The following is a 5,341-nucleotide window of genomic DNA, read 5'->3' on the forward strand; positions in this document are numbered from 1 at the left end:
CTGAGCCCTCAGATGTTCTCTGTTTCCACGATCACCTCAAGTCCAAAGCTCCTACTCTACTGATGACAATGGCTTCTGAGTGTGCCTCCCCTACTTAAGGACTCTCTCTTCCAAATCTCCTATATACCCTCTTCTTCTTTAGTACCATATTTATCCTGTCAAGTGCTGGCTCAAAATATTATCGCTCTCTTCCTTTCTTATAACAGAATCTAGAATGTTAAGAACTGCAATTATCACATTTGTCTTGCCAAGTTTTAATTAAAAAAAAACACAAAGAACAAAAAAGCCTTGTCATCTCTCCATTTTCTGCCAAAGAACCATAGAATGTTAGAGCTGGAAGGGGTTTCCATTTTATGCAACTTCTTTCTGAGATTAATCCTCCCTTAATTACTGGTTGGGGGATGGTGAGAGGGGAGGTGAAGCAGGTTTTCAATATACTACGCCCATAATAAAATCAAAGTACCTGAGATGGTGTTGGTAGGTCTAAGGCTTGGTAGAATAACAGGGGATCTGGGCAGATCTGGAGCAGTTTGGGGGGAAGAATAGCACCTGAGCAGCAGAGATCTCTCCACATGGTTGGGGGTGGGCTGAGTTGATCGACCTGAAAACTCTTTTTCTGATAGAATCACAACTCACCATGGGAACTAGAAGACCAGAGTCTTCCTTGGGTGTTACTGATAAGGAGGAAGTAAAATCAATAGCGATGGACCATGGAGGGGGCAAGAGGGAAGGAGCCGCGGTCAGCCAGCTGGGTGGATGGAGGCAAGGTGATCCCACAGGAGGGGAACAGGGGAAGGAGAGTAGCTTTGGACACACTGAGTTTCCGGGTCTGTGGGTCCTAGCTTGGGAATGGAGGCAGGGAAATGAATACAGAATGGCAAAAGATTGATGGTGGTTGTTCCGGTCCAAAGGGGTTCTTTCTACTATTAGCTCTATTTTTGTGAATGCTTAAAATTTCTGTGATGATGAGGAAAGTGTGAATAGCCAAACAGGAAGAAGAGCACATGCTAGTCTTTTAGTTAACTTGGCGATGAAGGGGAGTGTGGTCAGGCAGTGGATGGGGGATCACAGGGACTTGAAAAGGATTTGTTTGAAAGATGATAGGTACAGATTTGAGCATGTTCATTTACCAAGCATGTTTATTATTTATACCATCAAAGAGGATATATTCCTTTGTTATTACCACAAAATAACCACACAACAAATCACCCACCAAATCAATGGCTTAAGTCATTTATTGTCACAAATCTGTGGACTGGCTGAGCCAGGCTGGGGGTCAGCTGGGAAGGCTCAGCTTTGTTCCATATGTCCCTTCTGCTTCCTGGGCCAGGCTAATGTAGAAATGTTATCCTTGTGGCCATGTCACAGGCACAGGGAGCTATGGGCAAGGTCTCTTGAGGCCTAGGCTTGGAACCCACACACTGTTGTTTCCAACTTACAGGGTCAAAGAAACTATAAAGCTGAGCACAGAATTGGGGGTGGGAAAAGATCTCCAGCTCCTTTTATGGGTGGAACAAAGTCATACTACAAAGGGTGGCTAGTAAATGAAATTTACCACTTACAACAGGAAAGCCATGATTCTTCTGTCTTTTGTAACTTTTGGGCTTGATCCTCATGACGCACAGCCATATCCCCTCCAGGGCTGAAGCTGTTTGGGATGGAGGAAGAGCTGGAATCCTAACTGGACCAAACTCTCCTGCAGGGGTTATTAGCTATGAATAGTTTAGAGACCAGATTACATAAGGTCTAGCTGCATGGGTAGAGACAAAATCCTTGGAAAACTACAGTCATGAGGGTAGAAATTCTGAGTCTCATAGAAGCAGCTGATTCGCAGAGAAGAGAGTAAAGAAACAGGCAGAGGTGAGGAGAGACCTGGTCCTGGGAGGGCCTGAAGCCTGAATAGGGAGAGGAGAGGAATTGAGGGGGAGAAGAGCAAGGGGAGAGGGTGGGGAAATGAATGCCCAGAGAGCAAAGGAGGAGAAAGACTAAGGTGGACAGCAGGTCCCAAGAGTGGTAGACTGAGAAATGGACTGTCTGCAGATGACTCAGAAATCCCAAGAGCTTTCAGTAATTGGCTCAATGCCCCCTCGTGTCCTCATATCCTTCCTTTAAATTCCTTTCACATGGATTAGGAGTGGAATTATGTTCCTTCCCTTGCACACCAAAGACTCCTCAATGAAGACACTTGTGTAAAACCTTTAAGATTTCACACCATGAATTCATGGTTATGTTCATTCAACTAACAAAAAATAAATCAGCCCTTCCTGTATGAATTTCACCTTGCTACTGAGGATTCAAAAAGAATATCTACCAACGCCTGCCCTTTTGGTGATTAAACCAAGATCTGGCAAATTGGAAATTATATGCCTGGACAGTTAAAAATAGCCCAGCACATCAGAGGACCATCTAATCAGTGCTACAGAAAGAAAAGGTCACAAAAATTGAAAGTCAGTAAATCTGGGGACTGCAGGTGATGCTTGTCTAGAGGATGCTGGACTTGATCCTAGCCTGGAGGAGGTCTGAACCCAGGTCTCTCATTTCCCACCTAAGTGTCGTCACCAGAATTATAGGAATAATACTTTGAGAAATAAAAATGCTTTGTAAATATTAGTCTTACGAGCTTAAACCTGTAAAATCTCAGATGGTTTAGGGAGAAGATGCTGGCAGCACATGCAGGAGAGATGAAAAGTAGGAGAATGTAAAGGCAGGAAACCCTGTGGAGGGGGGAATGGACAGAACATGTGCAGAAGCCAGTAAGGGAAGGGCAGAGGAAGGAGCTGGTGGTACTTTCAAAGGTTTTCACTCCTGAATCAGAGACTCATTTCACTCTTGTGGTAGGCGCCAAGAATTATCATTTTCAAAAGCTCCCAGTGACTTTGATGTACAGTCAGGGTTGAGAACCACTATTTTCATGACTGGGACAATTCTAGTGTTGTTGACAGGGAGAAAAAAAGGGCAGGGGATGATGTAGGTAGACAGATGGCAATATTGCTTGACCTACAAATTATATTGAGTTTGAGGTGACTGCTTAATGTTCCAGAAAAATCCACTTTAGAAATGTGGGGCATTGGAAAAATATATTGGGGAGTAAACTACAGAGAGGAAAGGGGTAGGGCCATGAATCAATTCAGGGAAAGAAAGAGAAAAATATTTGTCATTAATATCATTAATAATATTTGTCATAATAATATCATTATTGAAAAAAGATCTATACGAACCCTCTAGCTTCACTAGCTCTTAATTAACTTAAAAATCACTAATTCTGGAGGTCAAAAAGCTGGGCAATACATTATTAGTCTCTCACTAGCTTTGTTGTAGATAATATTTCTGACATGTGAGTTATGGTGATTAAAGTTGCCTAGGTTAATTTTCAGAAACTTGAAGGCCCCTTTTGCTGAACCTGCAGATGTACATTGAGCGAAAACCCTCAACGTCACTGTCTCCATAGTGCATGCATCTCCTTTGATGCCTTAACTTTGGGGTCATGTTCTACTCAAATCTGCATGTAGACTTGTTGATCATTTGAGAAATGCTTGCTCTTAAATTATAATCCAGGGTTAACTTGACCTAGGCTTTCCCAGCCACTCTCCTCTCACTTCAAGGCACACCAGCCCCCATGATAGGAAACACCAGACCATGAAAGAAGTGAAGAGGTGATACCTGCGTTCCTGGAAGATTTCTGCATATTCTCAGAAAATATATGAGTATCTTCCCTTTTATTAGCCCCTCCCCCTATAATTTCTACCCTGTATCTGTAAACCCTCAAACCCAAGAGTTGATAAGCTGGTTTGGGAGCAGAGCTCCCATCTCCCCATTCTTTGACCCCTGAATAAAGCCTTTCTTTCTTCCCAACACTCATCCCTCTGATATTGGTTTCCCCATGGGATGTACTTCTGGACCTGGATTTGGTAATGATCTCATTTAATTTTAAAAATGGCCTTAAGGTGGGTGAGATAACAATTTCAGTTTTAAGATAAAAAAATTCAGAGACCCATACCCATAGTCCTACCGATAATAAATTTACTGAGAATCCAAAGCCAGGAGACTGAGCTTGAAAGCCCATGTTCTGCTGTTGCTGAGCATGAACACATGAGAGTTAAAGTAAGAAGGTGGAAGAACAATTGGTCAAGGAGACAGGAACAGTCAGGAAGGCATGAGAAGAGCCATGGTGTGCTGTATGGGGCCAAGTGGCCAATAGAGAAAGAAGGACCTCAGAGGTTCACCATGTACTCTGGCCATGTTCATAAAGTAACAGAAGGAGAAAGCTAGGAACAGCACAGGGCAACCATGTCACACTTCCAGAGTTGTAGGAAGGATATATGTGGACTTCTCTCCTGGAAAGAGGTGGAGTGGTAAACCAGGAAAGCAACATATAGCTTTCCTGTTCTATAAAACAGGCCTACATCTCAGACACCCTCTCTCAGTCCTGTTCACAAAAGTTACCTCTCAGGCATTAGTACTATTTTCCCCATTTTCAAGATGAGGAGACTGATTCTTAGAAGTACTATATGAGGATTCCAGTTTGGATTATCAAAGCCCTGGCTTGTTGGCCCAGAGACTTGTTCATCATTTCACACAGATGTTAACCTAATGATTTGGAACGCTGCAGGATATGAAAAGATGAACCTGATGGAACATCAGGCAATCCATAGTGTCCCTGCTATTCAGGCTTATACTTTACATGTGTGATTCTCATAAACCACGCTACCCATATTCAAACCTCTCAACAATGCTTCCCCGGATTCCATATGCATCAAATCACTTGGAGATCTCCCCGGGTTCAAGTAGGTTTGAGATTCCTGTCTCTAGTGATGCTAAAAGTTCAAAGACCAGTATAAGCAGTAAGGCCATAAAGTTGTGGTTTGCATGCTTGCTTGCACATTGTAATCAATTAGGCATTTAAAAATACTGATGCCTGTTTCTACCCTCCCTAATCCCCCAAATTGTGGCTTAAATGGTTCAGATTCTGAGCTTTGGAAGTTTTGAAAGATCTCTACGTTGTTCTAATGAGCAGACAAGCTTGGGATCCACTATTCTGGGTTTGCAGCAGAAGAACCTGGACCGTATGCAAGGAAACGAATCCACAAAGCGTGCAATGCCATAAAGTTAACGAACGGGTTAAAGTACATAAGGTTAGCAGTTTCTAGAGGATAGTGGCGGATGGGAAACAAGTGGCAATTAAGCAGTGCTTAGGCGTTTGTGCTGCCTGGGACCCTTTTGCTGCAGACTGGTAAACCGCTGAGGTTCCGGTCGCGGCCCGGGCTCCCGGCGCATGCGCGCCCCGGACACTCCGCCGGGACTTGCAGAACGTGCGCGGCCGCGACGCCGAGGCGGAGCCTGA

This window comes from Urocitellus parryii, chromosome 2 (genome assembly GCF_045843805.1).
Source record: "Urocitellus parryii isolate mUroPar1 chromosome 2, mUroPar1.hap1, whole genome shotgun sequence".
Taxonomy (NCBI): domain Eukaryota; kingdom Metazoa; phylum Chordata; class Mammalia; order Rodentia; family Sciuridae; genus Urocitellus; species Urocitellus parryii.